Below are 26924 nucleotides of genomic sequence, written 5' to 3' on the forward strand. Positions count from 1 at the left end.
TGCCATCAGCAAAAATGTTTCAAAAAATAAATGCTGAAGGGACTGTGGAGGAATGCGTACACTCGGCCCTAAGGGGGACGTGGTAAGAGCCACTAATGAAAACACAATGGAAGTGCCTTGAAAAGGTAAACACTGAGCTACCCGTCAATCAGTCATACCCACTGCTGGGCCTATCCCCTGAGAAAATGAGAATCAAAACGTCACAGGCTGGCAACCCTGCACTCCAGCCATATTGACCATAGCCAACATTTGGAAGCAATGAAAATGTCCATCAACAGAGGAACGCACCAAGAAGAACTCTTCCATGTACACAATGTAATATTGCTCCAATAATAAATATAAGGTAAATTTAAAACACAAACATAAGTAAGGAGACATCAGCATTTGTGGGTTTCTTCAGGCACATTCCACTCTAATTTATAACCGAGGAACACCACTGGCCGGAAGGCCTGTTGCCCTAGTACCAGCATGGGGAACGTAGAAAGACCGCCACCCTCTGGCCGTTACCTGCAAACGCAGGTTTAAGCCTGTGCTAATGGTCACCGCAAAATGTCTTCAGGGAGGTAATGGCCAAAAAATTTTAAAATTATGACATACATACTTTAAGAAACACTTTGAAGAACTAAGCGGTACTCACAGCCTGAAAAATGAAAAGGACCTGCCTTAAAGCTCAGTTTTAATGGATCATGAGACACATGCAAATTCAGCCACAAAGACGTATCAGCTCACACCAGTCAGAATAACCATCAGTAAAAAACCACAAAGAATAAATGCTGAAGGTGCTGTGGAGAAATGCAAACCCTCCACTTTAAGTGGGATGTAACCTGGAGAGAGCCACTCATGAGAGCAGAGTGGAGGTGCCGCTAAAAGGTAAACATTGAGCTACCGTACGATCCAGAGGCTTATTCCTGGACCTATAACCTAAGAAGACAGAATTGGAAAGAAAGAGGCAGGCAAATCTGCATTGCACAGTATTACCATAGCCAAGATATGGAAGTCACCAAAAAGTCCACCGACAGATGGGTGGACAAAGAAGAACTGCTACATGTACAGATGGATTATGAGCTAGCGATAAAATGAAGCAATGCCATTTGCAGCACCATAGATGACTCTAGAAGTAATCACGCAACTTGGAGTAAGTGAGAAAGCGAAAGACACATATCCTATCATACCACATAGAGGTGTTACCTGAAAATTGAATACAAACGAAGATACTTCCACAGAGAAAGGCAATCACAGATTCAGTACAAAAACTTATGGTTCACCAAATGGAAAGGTGTGAGGATTGGGTACATTACCATATTGAGGTGAACAGAGATATACAAACACACGTGAAATATATAATCACCAAAGACCTACAGAATACCAAGAGAAGACTACTCAACATTGTGTCATAACCTACACGGGAAAAGATTCCAAAGAAGAATAGATATATGTATATGTGTGAAGGAACCACGTCTTGCACACCTAGACCAAACAAACCATTGTAATCGAATTTGCTGTGATAAAGAATAAAAATTTTGTTAAAAATACAAACAAGAAGGAATGACACATACACTTAAAGGGCTTTTTCCCGGCACATTCCATTGTAACTTACAACCTAGAACACGACTTCCATTAAGGCTCTGTTGCCCTAGTGACCAGATTTGGTAAAGGAGAAATGCTGCCCCCTTGTGGCCGTTTCCCGCAAGAGCAGCTTTAAACCCACAGCTACTGGTCACTTAAAATTCACAAGGGCTCAGGGCTGTAAAGGACACCTGCCGTCAAAAATTGTGCTCAGGTGGGGAATGGACAAAAGAAATTCAAAACAGGCGAATGTTTCAAGAAGATAGTATGCAGAGGTAAGTATTCCTCACTCTCTTTAAACAAAAAAACAGGAAAATGGGTAAAAGCTCAACCTCAGGAATGATTAGACTCATGCAATCTAATCAACCAAAAGGTTTCAACTCACACCTGTCGACTGACCGTCAGCAAAAAGTCTACCAACAATAAATGCTGACGGGGTTGTAGAGAACTGTGTAACCTCTAGGTGCTGGTGAGATGTAAAGTGGTTAACAGCCAGTAAGGAGTACCAAAAGGAACTGCGTTGAAAAGTGAAAATTGAGGTACCACTCAATGCAACAGGCACACCACTGGGCCTCTCACCTGAGAAGACCAGGATCGAAAAGACACAGGCTGCAAAAGCTGCACTGCAGCCTTATTCAAAATAGCCAAGATGGGAAGCAACCAAAATGTCCATCAACAGGTGAATGGATAAAGAAGAAGGAGTCCATGTACACAATGGAATATTAGCCATGGAAAACAATGAAACACTGCTCTTTGAGGCACCAGAGATGAGCCTGGAGATAATCACAAAACATGAGGTAAGTCGGAAAGCAAAAGACCTATATCCTATGATATCCCTTAGAGGCGTTATCTAATCACTGACACAAATGAACATATTTCCACAGAGAAAGACACTCACAGACTTAGAAAACCAACTATGCTCATCTAAAAGGAAAGGTGGGGGGAATGGATAAATGAGATTAGTGTTACTATACATATCCAAATACATATTATATACATATTTCAAAACGACCGACCATATAGCAAGGGAGGTCTACAGAACACTCTGTAATATTTTACATGGGAAGAGGATCTGTAGAGTAGACATATATAATGTACAATTGAACCAGATTGTGTACCCCTAGGACAAACAATATTCTAGTCCTTACCCCGATTAAAAAAATTAACAAAAACAAGAAGTAATGAGACCTAAACTTATGGGGGTTTCTCCTGGCACATTCCATTCTAATTTACAACCTAGGAACACGACTTCCAGAAAGGCTCTGCTGCCCTAGTACTCAGATTTGGGAATGGAGAAATGCTGCCTCCTTGTGGCCATTTCCCACAACAGCAGCTTTCAACCCACTGCTAAAGGTCACTAAATATTCACCAACTTGCCATTCTGTAAATGACACCTGCCCTCCAAATAAATCCTGGGATCAAAAATGGAGCAAAAATTTCAAAAGAGGGCAACCTTCCAAGAAGACAATTTCAAGAGCTATGTGGTACTCACAGCTTTTCCTATAAAGAAGAGGAAAGAAAAAGGTGTGGGAAAATGATATATTTTAGGAATTTTTAAAGACATGCAAACCCAAATTACAAAAACCTATCAGCTCACAGCAGTCAGAATGGCCATCAGCAAAAATGTTTCAAAAATAAATGCTGAAGGGACTGTGGAGGAATGCATACACTCGGCCCTAAGGGGGACGTGGTAAGAGCCACTAATGAAAACACAATGGAAGTGCCTGAAAAGGTAAACACTGAGCTACCCGTCAATCAGTCATACCCACTGCTGGGCCTATCCCCTGAGAAAATGAGAATCAAAACGTCACAGGCTGGCAACCCTGCACTCCAGCCATATTGACCATAGCCAACATTTGGAAGCAATGAAAATGTCCATCAACAGAGGAACGCACCAAGAAGAACTGTTCCATGTACACAATGTAATATTGCTCCAATAATAAATATAAGGTAAATTTAAAACACAAACATAAGTAAGGAGACATCAGCATTTGTGGGTTTCTTCAGGCACATTCCACTCTAATTTATAACCGAGGAACACCACTGGCCGGAAGGCCTGTTGCCCTAGTACCAGCATGGGGAACGTAGAAAGACCGCCACCCTCTGGCCGTTACCTGCAAACGCAGGTTTAAGCCTGTGCTAATGGTCACCGCAAAATGTCTTCAGGGAGGTAATGGCCAAAAAATTTTAAAATTATGACATACATACTTTAAGAAAACACTTTGAAGAACTAAGCGGTACTCACAGCCTGAAAAATGAAAAGGACCTGCCTTAAAGCTCAGTTTTAATGGATCATGAGACACATGCAAATTCAGCCACAAAGACGTATCAGCTCACACCAGTCAGAATAACCATCAGTAAAAAACCACAAAGAATAAATGCTGAAGGTGCTGTGGAGAAATGCAAACCCTCCACTTTAAGTGGGATGTAACCTGGAGAGAGCCACTCATGAGAGCAGAGTGGAGGTGCCGTTAAAAGGTAAACATTGAGCTACCGTACGATCCAGAGGCTTATTCCTGGACCTATAACCTAAGAAGACAGAATTGGAAAGAAAGAGGCAGGCAAATCTGCATTGCACAGTATTACCATAGCCAAGATATGGAAGTCACCAAAAAGTCCACCGACAGATGGGTGGACAAAGAAGAACTGCTACATGTACAGATGGATTATGAGCTAGCGATAAAATGAAGCAATGCCATTTGCAGCACCATAGATGACTCTAGAAGTAATCACGCAACTTGGAGTAAGTGAGAAAACGAAAGACACATATCCTATCATACCACATAGAGGTGTTACCTAAAAATTGATACAAACGAAGATACTTCCACAGAGAAAGGCAATCACAGATTCAGTACAAAAACTTAAGGTTCACCAAATGGAAAGGTGTGAGGATTGGGTACATTACCATATTGAGGTGAACAGAGATATACAAACACACGTGAAATATATAATCACCAAAGACCTACAGAATACCAAGAGAAGACTACTCAACATTGTGTCATAACCTACACGGGAAAAGATTCCAAAGAAGAATAGATATATGTATATGTGTGAAGGAACCACGTCTTGCATACCTAGACCAAACAAACCATTGTAATCGAATTTGCTGTGATAAAGAATAAAAATTTTGTTAAAAATACAAACAAGAAGGAATGACACATACACTTAAAGGGCTTTTTCCCGGCACATTCCATTGTACTTTACAACCTAGAACACGACTTCCATTAAGGCTCTGTTGCCCTAGTGACCAGATTTGGTAAAGGAGAAATGCTGCCCCCTTGTGGCCGTTTCCCGCAAGAGCAGCTTTAAACCCACAGCTACTGGTCACTTAAAATTCACAAGGGCTCAGGGCTGTAAAGGACACCTGCCGTCAAAAATTGTGCTCAGGTGGGGAATGGACAAAAGAAATTCAAAACAGGCGAATGTTTCAAGAAGATAGTATGCAGAGGTAAGTATTCCTCACTCTCTTTAAACAAAAAAACAGGAAAATGGGTAAAAGCTCAACCTCAGGAATGATTAGACTCATGCAATCTAATCAACCAAAAGGTTTCAACTCACACCTGTCGACTGACCGTCAGCAAAAGTCTACCAACAATAAATGCTGACGGGGTTGTAGAGAACTGTGTAACCTCTAGGTGCTGGTGAGATGTAAAGTGGTTAACAGCCAGTAAGGAGTACCAAAAGGAACTGCGTTGAAAAGTGAAAATTGAGGTACCACTCAATGCAACAGGCACACCACTGGGCCTCTCACCTGAGAAGACCAGGATCGAAAAGACACAGGCTGCAAAGGCTGCACTGCAGCCTTATTCAAAATAGCCAAGATGGGAAGCAACCAAAATGTCCATCAACAGGTGAATGGATAAAGAAGAAGGAGTCCATGTACACAGTGGAATATTAGCCATGGAAAACAATGAAACACTGCTCTTTGAGGCACCAGAGATGAGCCTGGCGATAATCACAAAACATGAGGTAAGTCGGAAAGCAAAAGACCTATATCCTATGATATCCCTTAGAGGCGTTATCTAATCACTGACACAAATGAACATATTTCCACAGAGAAAGACACTCACAGACTTAGAAAACCAACTATGCTCATCTAAAAGGAAAGGTGGGGGGAATGGATAAATGAGATTAGTGTTACTATACATATCCAAATACATATTATATACATATTTCAAAACGACCGACCATATAGCAAGGGAGGTCTACAGAACACTCTGTAATATTTTACATGGGAAGAGGATCTGTAGAGTAGACATATATAATGTACAAATGAACCAGATTGTGTACCCCTAGGACAAACAATATTCTAGTCCTTACCCCGATTAAAAAAATTAACAAAAACAAGAAGTAATGAGACCTAAACTTATGGGGGTTTCTCCTGGCACATTCCATTCTAATTTACAACCTAGGAACACGACTTCCAGAAAGGCTCTGCTGCCCTAGTACTCAGATTTGGGAATGGAGAAATGCTGCCTCCTTGTGGCCATTTCCCACAACAGCAGCTTTCAACCCACTGCTAAAGGTCACTAAATATTCACCAACTTGCCATTCTGTAAATGACACCTGCCCTCCAAATAAATCCTGGGATCAAAAATGGAGCAAAAATTTCAAAAGAGGGCAACCTTCCAAGAAGACAATTTCAAGAGCTATGTGGTACTCACAGCTTTTCCTTTAAAGAAGAGGAAAGAAAAAGGTGTGGGAAAATGATATATTTTAGGAATTTTTAAAGACATGCAAACCCAAATTACAAAAACCTATCAGCTCACAGCAGTCAGAATGGCCATCAGCAAAAATGTTTCAAAAAATAAATGCTGAAGGGACTGTGGAGGAATGCGTACACTCGGCCCTAAGGGGGACGTGGTAAGAGCCACTAATGAAAACACAATGGAAGTGCCTTGAAAAGGTAAACACTGAGCTACCCGTCAATCAGTCATACCCACTGCTGGGCCTATCCCCTGAGAAAATGAGAATCAAAACGTCACAGGCTGGCAATCCTGCACTCCAGCCATATTGACCATAGCCAACATTTGGAAGCAATGAAAATGTCCATCAACAGAGGAACGCACCAAGAAGAACTCTTCCATGTACACAATGTAATATTGCTCCAATAATAAATATAAGGTAAATTTAAAAGACAAACATAAGTAAGGAGACATCAGCATTTGTGGGTTTCTTCAGGCACAATCCACTCTAATTTATAACCGAGGAACACCACTGGCCGGAAGGCCTGTTGCCCTAGTACCAGCATGGGGAACGTAGAAAGACTGCCACCCTCTGGCCGTTACCTGCAAACGCAGGTTTAAGCCTGTGCTAATGGTCACCGCAAAATGTCTTCAGGGAGGTAATGGCGAAAAAATTTTAAAATTATGACATACATACTTTAAGAAAACACTTTGAAGAACTAAGCTGTACTCACAGCCTGAAAAATGAAAAGGACCTGCCTTAAAGCTCAGTTTTAATGGATCATGAGACACATGCAAATTCAGCCACAAAGACGTATCAGCTCACACCAGTCAGAATAACCATCAGTAAAAAACCACAAAGAATAAATGCTGAAGGTGCTGTGGAGAAATGCAAACCCTCCACTTTAAGTGGGATGTAACCTGGAGAGAGCCACTCATGAGAGCAGAGTGGAGGTGCCGTTAAAAGGTAAACATTGAGCTACCGTACGATCCAGAGGCTTATTCCTGGACCTATAACCTAAGAAGACAGAATTGGAAAGAAAGAGGCAGGCAAATCTGCATTGCACAGTATTACCATAGCCAAGATATGGAAGTCACCAAAAAGTCCACCGACAGATGGGTGGACAAAGAAGAACTGCTACATGTACAGATGGATTATGAGCTAGCGATAAAATGAAGCAATGCCATTTGCAGCACCATAGATGACTCTAGAAGTAATCACGCAACTTGGAGTAAGTGAGAAAGCGAAAGACACATATCCTATCATACCACATAGAGGTGTTACCTAAAAATTGATACAAACGAAGATACTTCCACAGAGAAAGGCAATCACAGATTCAGTACAAAAACTTAAGGTTCACCAAATGGAAAGGTGTGAGGATTGGGTACATTACCATATTGAGGTGAACAGAGATATACAAACACACGTGAAATATATAATCACCAAAGACCTACAGAATACCAAGAGAAGACTACTCAACATTGTGTCATAACCTACACGGGAAAAGATTCCAAAGAAGAATAGATATATGTATATGTGTGAAGGAACCACGTCTTGCATACCTAGACCAAACAAACCATTGTAATCGAATTTGCTGTGATAAAGAATAAAAATTTTGTTAAAAATACAAACAAGAAGGAATGACACATACACTTAAAGGGCTTTTTCCCGGCACATTCCATTGTACTTTACAACCTAGAACACGACTTCCATTAAGGCTCTGTTGCCCTAGTGACCAGATTTGGTAAAGGAGAAATGCTGCCCCCTTGTGGCCGTTTCCCGCAAGAGCAGCTTTAAACCCACAGCTACTGGTCACTTAAAATTCACAAGGGCTCAGGGCTGTAAAGGACACCTGCCGTCAAAAATTGTGCTCAGGTGGGGAATGGACAAAAGAAATTCAAAACAGGCGAATGTTTCAAGAAGATAGTATGCAGAGGTAAGTATTCCTCACTCTCTTTAAACAAAAAAACAGGAAAATGGGTAAAAGCTCAACCTCAGGAATGATTAGACTCATGCAATCTAATCAACCAAAAGGTTTCAACTCACACCTGTCGACTGACCGTCAGCAAAAAGTCTACCAACAATAAATGCTGACGGGGTTGTAGAGAACTGTGTAACCTCTAGGTGCTGGTGAGATGTAAAGTGGTTAACAGCCAGTAAGGAGTACCAAAAGGAACTGCGTTGAAAAGTGAAAATTGAGGTACCACTCAATGCAACAGGCACACCACTGGGCCTCTCACCTGAGAAGACCAGGATCGAAAAGACACAGGCTGCAAAAGCTGCACTGCAGCCTTATTCAAAATAGCCAAGATGGGAAGCAACCAAAATGTCCATCAACAGGTGAATGGATAAAGAAGAAGGAGTCCATGTACACAATGGAATATTAGCCATGGAAAACAATGAAACACTGCTCTTTGAGGCACCAGAGATGAGCCTGGAGATAATCACAAAACATGAGGTAAGTCGGAAAGCAAAAGACCTATATCCTATGATATCCCTTAGAGGCGTTATCTAATCACTGACACAAATGAACATATTTCCACAGAGAAAGACACTCACAGACTTAGAAAACCAACTATGCTCATCTAAAAGGAAAGGTGGGGGGAATGGATAAATGAGATTAGTGTTACTATACATATCCAAATACATATTATATACATATTTCAAAACGACCGACCATATAGCAAGGGAGGTCTACAGAACACTCTGTAATATTTTACATGGGAAGAGGATCTGTAGAGTAGACATATATAATGTACAAATGAACCAGATTGTGTACCCCTAGGACAAACAATATTCTAGTCCTTACCCCGATTAAAAAAATTAACAAAAACAAGAAGTAATGAGACCTAAACTTATGGGGGTTTCTCCTGGCACATTCCATTCTAATTTACAACCTAGGAACACGACTTCCAGAAAGGCTCTGCTGCCCTAGTACTCAGATTTGGGAATGGAGAAATGCTGCCTCCTTGTGGCCATTTCCCACAACAGCAGCTTTCAACCCACTGCTAAAGGTCACTAAATATTCACCAACTTGCCATTCTGTAAATGACACCTGCCCTCCAAATAAATCCTGGGATCAAAAATGGAGCAAAAATTTCAAAAGAGGGCAACCTTCCAAGAAGACAATTTCAAGAGCTATGTGGTACTCACAGCTTTTCCTTTAAAGAAGAGGAAAGAAAAAGGTGTGGGAAAATGATATATTTTAGGAATTTTTAAAGACATGCAAACCCAAATTACAAAAACCTATCAGCTCACAGCAGTCAGAATGGCCATCAGCAAAAATGTTTCAAAAAATAAATGCTGAAGGGACTGTGGAGGAATGCGTACACTCGGCCCTAAGGGGGACGTGGTAAGAGCCACTAATGAAAACACAATGGAAGTGCCTTGAAAAGGTAAACACTGAGCTACCCGTCAATCAGTCATACCCACTGCTGGGCCTATCCCCTGAGAAAATGAGAATCAAAACGTCACAGGCTGGCAATCCTGCACTCCAGCCATATTGACCATAGCCAACATTTGGAAGCAATGAAAATGTCCATCAACAGAGGAACGCACCAAGAAGAACTCTTCCATGTACACAATGTAATATTGCTCCAATAATAAATATAAGGTAAATTTAAAAGACAAACATAAGTAAGGAGACATCAGCATTTGTGGGTTTCTTCAGGCACATTCCACTCTAATTTATAACCGAGGAACACCACTGGCCGGAAGGCCTGTTGCCCTAGTACCAGCATGGGGAACGTAGAAAGACCGCCACCCTCTGGCCGTTACCTGCAAACGCAGGTTTAAGCCTGTGCTAATGGTCACCGCAAAATGTCTTCAGGGAGGTAATGGCCAAAAAATTTTAAAATTATGACATACATACTTTAAGAAAACACTTTGAAGAACTAAGCGGTACTCACAGCCTGAAAAATGAAAAGGACCTGCCTTAAAGCTCAGTTTTAATGGATCATGAGACACATGCAAATTCAGCCACAAAGACGTATCAGCTCACACCAGTCAGAATAACCATCAGTAAAAAACCACAAAGAATAAATGCTGAAGGTGCTGTGAAGAAATGCAAACCCTCCACTTTAAGTGGGATGTAACCTGGAGAGAGCCACTCATGAGAGCAGAGTGGAGGTGCCGTTAAAAGGTAAACATTGAGCTACCGTACGATCCAGAGGCTTATTCCTGGACCTATAACCTAAGAAGACAGAATTGGAAAGAAAGAGGCAGGCAAATCTGCATTGCACAGTATTACCATAGCCAAGATATGGAAGTCACCAAAAAGTCCACCGACAGATGGGTGGACAAAGAAGAACTGCTACATGTACAGATGGATTATGAGCTAGCGATAAAATGAAGCAATGCCATTTGCAGCACCATAGATGACTCTAGAAGTAATCACGCAACTTGGAGTAAGTGAGAAAACGAAAGACACATATCCTATCATACCACATAGAGGTGTTACCTAAAAATTGATACAAACGAAGATACTTCCACAGAGAAAGGCAATCACAGATTCAGTACAAAAACTTAAGGTTCACCAAATGGAAAGGTGTGAGGATTGGGTACATTACCATATTGAGGTGAACAGAGATATACAAACACACGTGAAATATATAATCACCAAAGACCTACAGAATACCAAGAGAAGACTACTCAACATTGTGTCATAACCTACACGGGAAAAGATTCCAAAGAAGAATAGATATATGTATATGTGTGAAGGAACCACGTCTTGCATACCTAGACCAAACAAACCATTGTAATCGAATTTGCTGTGATAAAGAATAAAAATTTTGTTAAAAATACAAACAAGAAGGAATGACACATACACTTAAAGGGCTTTTTCCCGGCACATTCCATTGTACTTTACAACCTAGAACACGACTTCCATTAAGGCTCTGTTGCCCTAGTGACCAGATTTGGTAAAGGAGAAATGCTGCCCCCTTGTGGCCGTTTCCCGCAAGAGCAGCTTTAAACCCACAGCTACTGGTCACTTAAAATTCACAAGGGCTCAGGGCTGTAAAGGACACCTGCCGTCAAAAATTGTGCTCAGGTGGGGAATGGACAAAAGAAATTCAAAACAGGCGAATGTTTCAAGAAGATAGTATGCAGAGGTAAGTATTCCTCACTCTCTTTAAACAAAAAAACAGGAAAATGGGTAAAAGCTCAACCTCAGGAATGATTAGACTCATGCAATCTAATCAACCAAAAGGTTTCAACTCACACCTGTCGACTGACCGTCAGCAAAAAGTCTACCAACAATAAATGCTGACGGGGTTGTAGAGAACTGTGTAACCTCTAGGTGCTGGTGAGATGTAAAGTGGTTAACAGCCAGTAAGGAGTACCAAAAGGAACTGCGTTGAAAAGTGAAAATTGAGGTACCACTCAATGCAACAGGCACACCACTGGGCCTCTCACCTGAGAAGACCAGGATCGAAAAGACACAGGCTGCAAAGGCTGCACTGCAGCCTTATTCAAAATAGCCAAGATGGGAAGCAACCAAAATGTCCATCAACAGGTGAATGGATAAAGAAGAAGGAGTCCATGTACACAGTGGAATATTAGCCATGGAAAACAATGAAACACTGCTCTTTGAGGCACCAGAGATGAGCCTGGCGATAATCACAAAACATGAGGTAAGTCGGAAAGCAAAAGACCTATATCCTATGATATCCCTTAGAGGCGTTATCTAATCACTGACACAAATGAACATATTTCCACAGAGAAAGACACTCACAGACTTAGAAAACCAACTATGCTCATCTAAAAGGAAAGGTGGGGGGAATGGATAAATGAGATTAGTGTTACTATACATATCCAAATACATATTATATACATATTTCAAAACGACCGACCATATAGCAAGGGAGGTCTACAGAACACTCTGTAATATTTTACATGGGAAGAGGATCTGTAGAGTAGACATATATAATGTACAAATGAACCAGATTGTGTACCCCTAGGACAAACAATATTCTAGTCCTTACCCCGATTAAAAAAATTAACAAAAACAAGAAGTAATGAGACCTAAACTTATGGGGGTTTCTCCTGGCACATTCCATTCTAATTTACAACCTAGGAACACGACTTCCAGAAAGGCTCTGCTGCCCTAGTACTCAGATTTGGGAATGGAGAAATGCTGCCTCCTTGTGGCCATTTCCCACAACAGCAGCTTTCAACCCACTGCTAAAGGTCACTAAATATTCACCAACTTGCCATTCTGTAAATGACACCTGCCCTCCAAATAAATCCTGGGATCAAAAATGGAGCAAAAATTTCAAAAGAGGGCAACCTTCCAAGAAGACAATTTCAAGAGCTATGTGGTACTCACAGCTTTTCCTTTAAAGAAGAGGAAAGAAAAAGGTGTGGGAAAATGATATATTTTAGGAATTTTTAAAGACATGCAAACCCAAATTACAAAAACCTATCAGCTCACAGCAGTCAGAATGGCCATCAGCAAAAATGTTTCAAAAAATAAATGCTGAAGGGACTGTGGAGGAATGCGTACACTCGGCCCTAAGGGGGACGTGGTAAGAGCCACTAATGAAAACACAATGGAAGTGCCTTGAAAAGGTAAACACTGAGCTACCCGTCAATCAGTCATACCCACTGCTGGGCCTATCCCCTGAGAAAATGAGAATCAAAACGTCACAGGCTGGCAATCCTGCACTCCAGCCATATTGACCATAGCCAACATTTGGAAGCAATGAAAATGTCCATCAACAGAGGAACGCACCAAGAAGAACTCTTCCATGTACACAATGTAATATTGCTCCAATAATAAATATAAGGTAAATTTAAAAGACAAACATAAGTAAGGAGACATCAGCATTTGTGGGTTTCTTCAGGCACAATCCACTCTAATTTATAACCGAGGAACACCACTGGCCGGAAGGCCTGTTGCCCTAGTACCAGCATGGGGAACGTAGAAAGACTGCCACCCTCTGGCCGTTACCTGCAAACGCAGGTTTAAGCCTGTGCTAATGGTCACCGCAAAATGTCTTCAGGGAGGTAATGGCGAAAAAATTTTAAAATTATGACATACATACTTTAAGAAAACACTTTGAAGAACTAAGCTGTACTCACAGCCTGAAAAATGAAAAGGACCTGCCTTAAAGCTCAGTTTTAATGGATCATGAGACACATGCAAATTCAGCCACAAAGACGTATCAGCTCACACCAGTCAGAATAACCATCAGTAAAAAACCACAAAGAATAAATGCTGAAGGTGCTGTGGAGAAATGCAAACCCTCCACTTTAAGTGGGATGTAACCTGGAGAGAGCCACTCATGAGAGCAGAGTGGAGGTGCCGTTAAAAGGTAAACATTGAGCTACCGTACGATCCAGAGGCTTATTCCTGGACCTATAACCTAAGAAGACAGAATTGGAAAGAAAGAGGCAGGCAAATCTGCATTGCACAGTATTACCATAGCCAAGATATGGAAGTCACCAAAAAGTCCACCGACAGATGGGTGGACAAAGAAGAACTGCTACATGTACAGATGGATTATGAGCTAGCGATAAAATGAAGCAATGCCATTTGCAGCACCATAGATGACTCTAGAAGTAATCACGCAACTTGGAGTAAGTGAGAAAGCGAAAGACACATATCCTATCATACCACATAGAGGTGTTACCTAAAAATTGATACAAACGAAGATACTTCCACAGAGAAAGGCAATCACAGATTCAGTACAAAAACTTAAGGTTCACCAAATGGAAAGGTGTGAGGATTGGGTACATTACCATATTGAGGTGAACAGAGATATACAAACACACGTGAAATATATAATCACCAAAGACCTACAGAATACCAAGAGAAGACTACTCAACATTGTGTCATAACCTACACGGGAAAAGATTCCAAAGAAGAATAGATATATGTATATGTGTGAAGGAACCACGTCTTGCATACCTAGACCAAACAAACCATTGTAATCGAATTTGCTGTGATAAAGAATAAAAATTTTGTTAAAAATACAAACAAGAAGGAATGACACATACACTTCAAGGGCTTTTTCCCGGCACATTCCATTGTACTTTACAACCTAGAACACGACTTCCATTAAGGCTCTGTTGCCCTAGTGACCAGATTTGGTAAAGGAGAAATGCTGCCCCCTTGTGGCCGTTTCCCGCAAGAGCAGCTTTAAACCCACAGCTACTGGTCACTTAAAATTCACAAGGGCTCAGGGCTGTAAAGGACACCTGCCGTCAAAAATTGTGCTCAGGTGGGGAATGGACAAAAGAAATTCAAAACAGGCGAATGTTTCAAGAAGATAGTATGCAGAGGTAAGTATTCCTCACTCTCTTTAAACAAAAAAACAGGAAAATGGGTAAAAGCTCAACCTCAGGAATGATTAGACTCATGCAATCTAATCAACCAAAAGGTTTCAACTCACACCTGTCGACTGACCGTCAGCAAAAAGTCTACCAACAATAAATGCTGACGGGGTTGTAGAGAACTGTGTAACCTCTAGGTGCTGGTGAGATGTAAAGTGGTTAACAGCCAGTAAGGAGTACCAAAAGGAACTGCGTTGAAAAGTGAAAATTGAGGTACCACTCAATGCAACAGGCACACCACTGGGCCTCTCACCTGAGAAGACCAGGATCGAAAAGACACAGGCTGCAAAAGCTGCACTGCAGCCTTATTCAAAATAGCCAAGATGGGAAGCAACCAAAATGTCCATCAACAGGTGAATGGATAAAGAAGAAGGAGTCCATGTACACAATGGAATATTAGCCATGGAAAACAATGAAACACTGCTCTTTGAGGCACCAGAGATGAGCCTGGAGATAATCACAAAACATGAGGTAAGTCGGAAAGCAAAAGACCTATATCCTATGATATCCCTTAGAGGCGTTATCTAATCACTGACACAAATGAACATATTTCCACAGAGAAAGACACTCACAGACTTAGAAAACCAACTATGCTCATCTAAAAGGAAAGGTGGGGGGAATGGATAAATGAGATTAGTGTTACTATACATATCCAAATACATATTATATACATATTTCAAAACGACCGACCATATAGCAAGGGAGGTCTACAGAACACTCTGTAATATTTTACATGGGAAGAGGATCTGTAGAGTAGACATATATAATGTACAAATGAACCAGATTGTGTACCCCTAGGACAAACAATATTCTAGTCCTTACCCCGATTAAAAAAATTAACAAAAACAAGAAGTAATGAGACCTAAACTTATGGGGGTTTCTCCTGGCACATTCCATTCTAATTTACAACCTAGGAACACGACTTCCAGAAAGGCTCTGCTGCCCTAGTACTCAGATTTGGGAATGGAGAAATGCTGCCTCCTTGTGGCCATTTCCCACAACAGCAGCTTTCAACCCACTGCTAAAGGTCACTAAATATTCACCAACTTGCCATTCTGTAAATGACACCTGCCCTCCAAATAAATCCTGGGATCAAAAATGGAGCAAAAATTTCAAAAGAGGGCAACCTTCCAAGAAGACAATTTCAAGAGCTATGTGGTACTCACAGCTTTTCCTTTAAAGAAGAGGAAAGAAAAAGGTGTGGGAAAATGATATATTTTAGGAATTTTTAAAGACATGCAAACCCAAATTACAAAAACCTATCAGCTCACAGCAGTCAGAATGGCCATCAGCAAAAATGTTTCAAAAAATAAATGCTGAAGGGACTGTGGAGGAATGCGTACACTCGGCCCTAAGGGGGACGTGGTAAGAGCCACTAATGAAAACACAATGGAAGTGCCTTGAAAAGGTAAACACTGAGCTACCCGTCAATCAGTCATACCCACTGCTGGGCCTATCCCCTGAGAAAATGAGAATCAAAACGTCACAGGCTGGCAATCCTGCACTCCAGCCATATTGACCATAGCCAACATTTGGAAGCAATGAAAATGTCCATCAACAGAGGAACGCACCAAGAAGAACTCTTCCATGTACACAATGTAATATTGCTCCAATAATAAATATAAGGTAAATTTAAAAGACAAACATAAGTAAGGAGACATCAGCATTTGTGGGTTTCTTCAGGCACATTCCACTCTAATTTATAACCGAGGAACACCACTGGCCGGAAGGCCTGTTGCCCTAGTACCAGCATGGGGAACGTAGAAAGACCGCCACCCTCTGGCCGTTACCTGCAAACGCAGGTTTAAGCCTGTGCTAATGGTCACCGCAAAATGTCTTCAGGGAGGTAATGGCCAAAAAATTTTAAAATTATGACATACATACTTTAAGAAAACACTTTGAAGAACTAAGCGGTACTCACAGCCTGAAAAATGAAAAGGACCTGCCTTAAAGCTCAGTTTTAATGGATCATGAGACACATGCAAATTCAGCCACAAAGACGTATCAGCTCACACCAGTCAGAATAACCATCAGTAAAAAACCACAAAGAATAAATGCTGAAGGTGCTGTGAAGAAATGCAAACCCTCCACTTTAAGTGGGATGTAACCTGGAGAGAGCCACTCATGAGAGCAGAGTGGAGGTGCCGTTAAAAGGTAAACATTGAGCTACCGTACGATCCAGAGGCTTATTCCTGGACCTATAACCTAAGAAGACAGAATTGGAAAGAAAGAGGCAGGCAAATCTGCATTGCACAGTATTACCATAGCCAAGATATGGAAGTCACCAAAAAGTCCACCGACAGATGGGTGGACAAAGAAGAACTGCTACATGTACAGATGGATTATGAGCTAGCGATAAAATGAAGCAATGCCATTTGCAGCACCATAGATGACTCTAGAAGTAATCACGCAACTTGGAGTAAGTGAGAAAACGAAAGACACATATCCTATCATACCACATAGAGGTGTTACCTAAAAATTGATACAAACGAAGATACTTCCACAGAGAAAGGCAATCACAGATTCAGTACAAAAACTTAAGGTTCACCAAATGGAAAGGTGTGAGGATTGGGTACATTACCATATTGAGGTGAACAGAGATATACAAACACACGTGAAATATATAATCACCAAAGACCTACAGAATACCAAGAGAAGACTACTCAACATTGTGTCATAACCTACACGGGAAAAGATTCCAAAGAAGAATAGATATATGTATATGTGTGAAGGAACCACGTCTTGCATACCTAGACCAAACAAACCATTGTAATCGAATTTGCTGTGATAAAGAATAAAAATTTTGTTAAAAATACAAACAAGAAGGAATGACACATACACTTAAAGGGCTTTTTCCCGGCACATTCCATTGTACTTTACAACCTAGAACACGACTTCCATTAAGGCTCTGTTGCCCTAGTGACCAGATTTGGTAAAGGAGAAATGCTGCCCCCTTGTGGCCGTTTCCCGCAAGAGCAGCTTTAAACCCACAGCTACTGGTCACTTAAAATTCACAAGGGCTCAGGGCTGTAAAGGACACCTGCCGTCAAAAATTGTGCTCAGGTGGGGAATGGACAAAAGAAATTCAAAACAGGCGAATGTTTCAAGAAGATAGTATGCAGAGGTAAGTATTCCTCACTCTCTTTAAACAAAAAAACAGGAAAATGGGTAAAAGCTCAACCTCAGGAATGATTAGACTCATGCAATCTAATCAACCAAAAGGTTTCAACTCACACCTGTCGACTGACCGTCAGCAAAAAGTCTACCAACAATAAATGCTGACGGGGTTGTAGAGAACTGTGTAACCTCTAGGTGCTGGTGAGATGTAAAGTGGTTAACAGCCAGTAAGGAGTACCAAAAGGAACTGCGTTGAAAAGTGAAAATTGAGGTACCACTCAATGCAACAGGCACACCACTGGGCCTCTCACCTGAGAAGACCAGGATCGAAAAGACACAGGCTGCAAAGGCTGCACTGCAGCCTTATTCAAAATAGCCAAGATGGGAAGCAACCAAAATGTCCATCAACAGGTGAATGGATAAAGAAGAAGGAGTCCATGTACACAGTGGAATATTAGCCATGGAAAACAATGAAACACTGCTCTTTGAGGCACCAGAGATGAGCCTGGCGATAATCACAAAACATGAGGTAAGTCGGAAAGCAAAAGACCTATATCCTATGATATCCCTTAGAGGCGTTATCTAATCACTGACACAAATGAACATATTTCCACAGAGAAAGACACTCACAGACTTAGAAAACCAACTATGCTCATCTAAAAGGAAAGGTGGGGGGAATGGATAAATGAGATTAGTGTTACTATACATATCCAAATACATATTATATACATATTTCAAAACGACCGACCATATAGCAAGGGAGGTCTACAGAACACTCTGTAATATTTTACATGGGAAGAGGATCTGTAGAGTAGACATATATAATGTACAAATGAACCAGATTGTGTACCCCTAGGACAAACAATATTCTAGTCCTTACCCCGATTAAAAAAATTAACAAAAACAAGAAGTAATGAGACCTAAACTTATGGGGGTTTCTCCTGGCACATTCCATTCTAATTTACAACCTAGGAACACGACTTCCAGAAAGGCTCTGCTGCCCTAGTACTCAGATTTGGGAATGGAGAAATGCTGCCTCCTTGTGGCCATTTCCCACAACAGCAGCTTTCAACCCACTGCTAAAGGTCACTAAATATTCACCAACTTGCCATTCTGTAAATGACACCTGCCCTCCAAATAAATCCTGGGATCAAAAATGGAGCAAAAATTTCAAAAGAGGGCAACCTTCCAAGAAGACAATTTCAAGAGCTATGTGGTACTCACAGCTTTTCCTTTAAAGAAGAGGAAAGAAAAAGGTGTGGGAAAATGATATATTTTAGGAATTTTTAAAGACATGCAAACCCAAATTACAAAAACCTATCAGCTCACAGCAGTCAGAATGGCCATCAGCAAAAATGTTTCAAAAAATAAATGCTGAAGGGACTGTGGAGGAATGCGTACACTCGGCCCTAAGGGGGACGTGGTAAGAGCCACTAATGAAAACACAATGGAAGTGCCTTGAAAAGGTAAACACTGAGCTACCCGTCAATCAGTCATACCCACTGCTGGGCCTATCCCCTGAGAAAATGAGAATCAAAACGTCACAGGCTGGCAATCCTGCACTCCAGCCATATTGACCATAGCCAACATTTGGAAGCAATGAAAATGTCCATCAACAGAGGAACGCACCAAGAAGAACTCTTCCATGTACACAATGTAATATTGCTCCAATAATAAATATAAGGTAAATTTAAAAGACAAACATAAGTAAGGAGACATCAGCATTTGTGGGTTTCTTCAGGCACATTCCACTCTAATTTATAACCGAGGAACACCACTGGCCGGAAGGCCTGTTGCCCTAGTAGCAGCACGGGGAACGTAGAAAGACCGCCACCCTCTGGCCGTTACCTGCAAACGCAGGTTTAAGCCTGTGCTAATGGTCACCGCAAAATGTCTTCAGGGAGGTAATGGCCAAAAAATTTTAAAATTATGACATACATACTTTAAGAAAACACTTTGAAGAACTAAGCGGTACTCACAGCCTGAAAAATGAAAAGGACCTGCCTTAAAGCTCAGTTTTAATGGATCATGAGACACATGCAAATTCAGCCACAAAGACGTATCAGCTCACACCAGTCAGAATAACCATCAGTAAAAAACCACAAAGAATAAATGCTGAAGGTGCTGTGGAGAAATGCAAACCCTCCACTTTAAGTGGGATGTAACCTGGAGAGAGCCACTCATGAGAGCAGAGTGGAGGTGCCGTTAAAAGGTAAACATTGAGCTACCGTACGATCCAGAGGCTTATTCCTGGACCTATAACCTAAGAAGACAGAATTGGAAAGAAAGAGGCAGGCAAATCTGCATTGCACAGTATTACCATAGCCAAGATATGGAAGTCACCAAAAAGTCCACCGACAGATGGGTGGACAAAGAAGAACTGCTACATGTACAGATGGATTATGAGCTAGCGATAAAATGAAGCAATGCCATTTGCAGCACCATAGATGACTCTAGAAGTAATCACGCAACCTGGAGTAAGTGAGAAAGCGAAAGACACATATCCTATCATATCACATAGAGGTGTTACCTAAAAATTGAATACAAACGAAGATACTTCCACAGAGAAAGGCAATCACAGATTCAGTACAAAAACTTATGGTTCACCAAATGGAAAGGTGTGAGGATTGGGTACATTACCATATTGAGGTGAACAGAGATATACAAACACACGTGAAATATATAATCACCAAAGACCTACAGAATACCAAGAGAAGACTACTCAACATTGTGTCATAACCTACACGGGAAAAGATTCCAAAGAAGCATAGATATATGTATATGTGTGAAGGAACCACATCTTGCACACCTAGACCAAACAAACCATTGTAATCGAATTTGCTGTGATAAAGAATAAAAATTTTGTTAAAAATACAAACAAGAAGGAATGACACATACACTTAAAGGGCTTTTTCCCGGCACATTCCATTGTACTTTACAACCTAGAACACGACTTCCATTAAGGCTCTGTTGCCCTAGTGACCAGATTTGGTAAAGGAGAAATGCTGCCCCCTTGTGGCCGTTTCCCGCAAGAGCAGCTTTAAACCCACAGCTACTGGTCACTTAAAATTCACAAGGGCTCAGGGCTGTAAAGGACACCTACCGTTAAAAATTGTGCTCAGGTAGGGAATGGACAAAAGAAATTCAAAACAGGCGAATGTTTCAAGAAGATAGTATGCAGAGGTAAGTATTCCTCACTCTCTTTAAACAAAAAAACAGGAAAATGGGTAAAAGCTCAACCTCAGGAATTATTAGACTCATGCAATCTAATCAACCAAAAGGTTTCAACTCACACCTGTCGACTGACCGTCAGCAAAAAGTCTACCAACAATAAATGCTGACGGGGTTGTAGAGAACTGTGTAACCTCTAGGTGCTGGTGGGATGGAAAGTGGTTAACAGCCAATAATGACTACCGAAAGGAACTGCGTTGAAAAGTGAAAACTGAGGTACCATTCAATCCAGCAGGCACACCACTGGGCCTCTCACCTGAGAAGACCAGGATCGAAAAGACACAGGCTGCAAAAGCTGCACTGCAGCCTTATTCAAAATAGCCAAGATGGGAAGCAACCAAAATGTCCATCAACAGGTGAATGGATAAAGAAGAAGGAGTCCATGTACACAATGGAATATTAGCCATGGAAAACAATGAAACACTGCTCTTTGAGGCACCAGAGATGAGCCTGGAGATAATCACAAAACATGAGGTAAGTCGGAAAGCAAAAGACCTATATCCTATGATATCCCTTAGAGGCGTTATCTAATCACTGACACAAATGAACATATTTCCACAGAGAAAGACACTCACAGACTTAGAAAACCAACTATGCTCATCTAAAAGGAAAGGTGGGGGGAATGGATAAATGAGATTAGTGTTACTATACATATCCAAATACATATTATATACATATTTCAAAACGACCGACCATATAGCAAGGGAGGTCTACAGAACACTCTGTAATATTTTACATGGGAAGAGGATCTGTAGAGTAGACATATATAATGTACAAATGAACCAGATTGTGTACCCCTAGGACAAACAATATTCTAGTCCTTACCCCGATTAAAAAAATTAACAAAAACAAGAAGTAATGAGACCTAAACTTATGGGGGTTTCTCCTGGCACATTCCATTCTAATTTACAACCTAGGAACACGACTTCCAGAAAGGCTCTGCTGCCCTAGTACTCAGATTTGGGAATGGAGAAATGCTGCCTCCTTGTGGCCATTTCCCACAACAGCAGCTTTCAACCCACTGCTAAAGGTCACTAAATATTCACCAACTTGCCATTCTGTAAATGACACCTGCCCTCCAAATAAATCCTGGGATCAAAAATGGAGCAAAAATTTCAAAAGAGGGCAACCTTCCAAGAAGACAATTTCAAGAGCTATGTGGTACTCACAGCTTTTCCTTTAAAGAGGAAAGAAAAGGTGTGGGAAAATGATATATTTTAGGAATTTTTAAAGACATGCAAACCCAAATTACAAAACCCTATCAGCTCACAGCAGTCAGAATGGCCATCAGCAAAAATGTTTCAAAAAATAAATGCTGAAGGGACTGTGGAGGAATGCGTACACTCGGCCCTAAGGGGGACGTGGTAAGAGCCACTAATGAAAACACAATGGAAGTGCCTTGAAAAGGTAAACACTGAGCTACCCGTCAATCAGTCATACCCACTGCTGGGCCTATCCCCTGAGAAAATGAGAATCAAAACGTCACAGGCTGGCAACCCTGCACTCCAGCCATATTGACCATAGCCAACATTTGGAAGCAATGAAAATGTCCATCAACAGAGGAACGCACCAAGAAGAACTGTTCCATGTACACAATGTAATATTGCTCCAATAATAAATATAAGGTAAATTTAAAACACAAACATAAGTAAGGAGACATCAGCATTTGTGGGTTTCTTCAGGCACATTCCACTCTAATTTATAACCGAGGAACACCACTGGCCGGAAGGCCTGTTGCCCTAGTACCAGCATGGGGAACGTAGAAAGACCGCCACCCTCTGGCCGTTACCTGCAAACGCAGGTTTAAGCCTGTGCTAATGGTCACCGCAAAATGTCTTCAGGGAGGTAATGGCCAAAAAATTTTAAAATTATGACATACATACTTTAAGAAAACACTTTGAAGAACTAAGCGGTACTCACAGCCTGAAAAATGAAAAGGACCTGCCTTAAAGCTCAGTTTTAATGGATCATGAGACACATGCAAATTCAGCCACAAAGACGTATCAGCTCACACCAGTCAGAATAACCATCAGTAAAAAACCACAAAGAATAAATGCTGAAGGTGCTGTGGAGAAATGCAAACCCTCCACTTTAAGTGGGATGTAACCTGGAGAGAGCCACTCATGAGAGCAGAGTGGAGGAGCCGCTAAAAGGTAAACATTGAGCTACCGTACGATCCAGAGGCTTATTCCTGGACCTATAACCTAAGAAGACAGAATTGGAAAGAAAGAGGCAGGCAAATCTGCATTGCACAGTATTACCATAGCCAAGATATGGAAGTCACCAAAAAGTCCACCGACAGATGGGTGGACAAAGAAGAACTGCTACATGTACAGATGGATTATGAGCTAGCGATAAAATGAAGCAATGCCATTTGCAGCACCATAGATGACTCTAGAAGTAATCACGCAACTTGGAGTAAGTGAGAAAGCGAAAGACACATATCCTATCATACCACATAGAGGTGTTACCTGAAAATTGAATACAAACGAAGATACTTCCACAGAGAAAGGCAATCACAGATTCAGTACAAAAACTTATGGTTCACCAAATGGAAAGGTGTGAGGATTGGGTACATTACCATATTGAGGTGAACAGAGATATACAAACACACGTGAAATATATAATCACCAAAGACCTACAGAATACCAAGTGAAGACTACTCAACATTGTGTCATAACCTACACGGGAAAAGATTCCAAAGAAGAATAGATATATGTATATGTGTGAAGGAACCACGTCTTGCACACCTAGACCAAACAAACCATTGTAATCGAATTTGCTGTGATAAAGAATAAAAATTTTGTTAAAAATACAAACAAGAAGGAATGACACATACACTTAAAGGGCTTTTTCCCGGCACATTCCATTGTAACTTACAACCTAGAACACGACTTCCATTAAGGCTCTGTTGCCCTAGTGACCAGATTTGGTAAAGGAGAAATGCTGCCCCCTTGTGGCCGTTTCCCGCAAGAGCAGCTTTAAACCCACAGCTACTGGTCACTTAAAATTCACAAGGGCTCAGGGCTGTAAAGGACACCTGCCGTCAAAAATTGTGCTCAGGTGGGGAATGGACAAAAGAAATTCAAAACAGGCGAATGTTTCAAGAAGATAGTATGCAGAGGTAAGTATTCCTCACTCTCTTTAAACAAAAAAACAGGAAAATGGGTAAAAGCTCAACCTCAGGAATGATTAGACTCATGCAATCTAATCAACCAAAAGGTTTCAACTCACACCTGTCGACTGACCGTCAGCAAAAAGTCTACCAACAATAAATGCTGACGGGGTTGTAGAGAACTGTGTAACCTCTAGGTGCTGGTGAGATGTAAAGTGGTTAACAGCCAGTAAGGAGTACCAAAAGGAACTGCGTTGAAAAGTGAAAATTGAGGTACCACTCAATGCAACAGGCACACCACTGGGCCTCTCACCTGAGAAGACCAGGATCGAAAAGACACAGGCTGCAAAGGCTGCACTGCAGCCTTATTCAAAATAGCCAAGATGGGAAGCAACCAAAATGTCCATCAACAGGTGAATGGATAAAGAAGAAGGAGTCCATGTACACAGTGGAATATTAGCCATGGAAAACAATGAAACACTGCTCTTTGAGGCACCAGAGATGAGCCTGGCGATAATCACAAAACATGAGGTAAGTCGGAAAGCAAAAGACCTGTATCCTATGATATCCCTTAGAGGCGTTATCTAATCACTGACACAAATGAACATATTTCCACAGAGAAAGACACTCACAGACTTAGAAAACCAACTATGCTCATCTAAAAGGAAAGGTGGGGGGAATGGATAAATGAGATTAGTGTTACTATACATATCCAAATACATATTATATACATATTTCAAAACGACCGACCATATAGCAAGGGAGGTCTACAGAACACTCTGTAATATTTTACATGGGAAGAGGATCTGTAGAGTAGACATATATAATGTACAAATGAACCAGATTGTGTACCCCTAGGACAAACAATATTCTAGTCCTTACCCCGATTAAAAAAATTAACAAAAACAAGAAGTAATGAGACCTAAACTTATGGGGGTTTCTCCTGGCACATTCCATTCTAATTTACAACCTAGGAACACGACTTCCAGAAAGGCTCTGCTGCCCTAGTACTCAGATTTGGGAATGGAGAAATGCTGCCTCCTTGTGGCCATTTCCCACAACAGCAGCTTTCAACCCACTGCTAAAGGTCACTAAATATTCACCAACTTGCCATTCTGTAAATGACACCTGCCCTCCAAATAAATCCTGGGATCAAAAATGGAGCAAAAATTTCAAAAGAGGGCAACCTTCCAAGAAGACAATTTCAAGAGCTATGTGGTACTCACAGCTTTTCCTTTAAAGAGGAAAGAAAAGGTGTGGGAAAATGATATATTTTAGGAATTTTTAAAGACATGCAAACCCAAATTACAAAACCCTATCAGCTCACAGCAGTCAGAATGGCCATCAGCAAAAATGTTTCAAAAAATAAATGCTGAAGGGACTGTGGAGGAATGCGTACACTCGGCCCTAAGGGGGACGTGGTAAGAGCCACTAATGAAAACACAATGGAAGTGCCTTGAAAAGGTAAACACTGAGCTACCCGTCAATCAGTCATACCCACTGCTGGGCCTATCCCCTGAGAAAATGAGAATCAAAACGTCACAGGCTGGCAACCCTGCACTCCAGCCATATTGACCATAGCCAACATTTGGAAGCAATGAAAATGTCCATCAACAGAGGAACGCACCAAGAAGAACTGTTCCATGTACACAATGTAATATTGCTCCAATAATAAATATAAGGTAAATTTAAAACACAAACATAAGTAAGGAGACATCAGCATTTGTGGGTTTCTTCAGGCACATTCCACTCTAATTTATAACCGAGGAACACCACTGGCCGGAAGGCCTGTTGCCCTAGTACCAGCATGGGGAACGTAGAAAGACCGCCACCCTCTGGCCGTTACCTGCAAACGCAGGTTTAAGCCTGTGCTAATGGTCACCGCAAAATGTCTTCAGGGAGGTAATGGCCAAAAAATTTTAAAATTATGACATACATACTTTAAGAAAACACTTTGAAGAACTAAGCGGTACTCACAGCCTGAAAAATGAAAAGGACCTGCCTTAAAGCTCAGTTTTAATGGATCATGAGACACATGCAAATTCAGCCACAAAGACGTATCAGCTCACACCAGTCAGAATAACCATCAGTAAAAAACCACAAAGAATAAATGCTGAAGGTGCTGTGGAGAAATGCAAACCCTCCACTTTAAGTGGGATGTAACCTGGAGAGAGCCACTCATGAGAGCAGAGTGGAGGTGCCGCTAAAAGGTAAACATTGAGCTACCGTACGATCCAGAGGCTTATTCCTGGACCTATAACCTAAGAAGACAGAATTGGAAAGAAAGAGGCAGGCAAATCTGCATTGCACAGTATTACCATAGCCAAGATATGGAAGTCACCAAAAAGTCCACCGACAGATGGGTGGACAAAGAAGAACTGCTACATGTACAGATGGATTATGAGCTAGCGATAAAATGAAGCAATGCCATTTGCAGCACCATAGATGACTCTAGAAGTAATCACGCAACTTGGAGTAAGTGAGAAAGCGAAAGACACATATCCTATCATACCACATAGAGGTGTTACCTGAAAATTGAATACAAACGAAGATACTTCCACAGAGAAAGGCAATCACAGATTCAGTACAAAAACTTATGGTTCACCAAATGGAAAGGTGTGAGGATTGGGTACATTACCATATTGAGGTGAACAGAGATATACAAACACACGTGAAATATATAATCACCAAAGACCTACAGAATACCAAGAGAAGACTACTCAACATTGTGTCATAACCTACACGGGAAAAGATTCCAAAGAAGAATAGATATATGTATATGTGTGAAGGAACCACGTCTTGCACACCTAGACCAAACAAACCATTGTAATCGAATTTGCTGTGATAAAGAATAAAAATTTTGTTAAAAATA

The sequence above is a fragment of the Eschrichtius robustus genome, chromosome 5 (assembly GCF_028021215.1).
Source record: "Eschrichtius robustus isolate mEscRob2 chromosome 5, mEscRob2.pri, whole genome shotgun sequence".
Taxonomy (NCBI): domain Eukaryota; kingdom Metazoa; phylum Chordata; class Mammalia; order Artiodactyla; family Eschrichtiidae; genus Eschrichtius; species Eschrichtius robustus.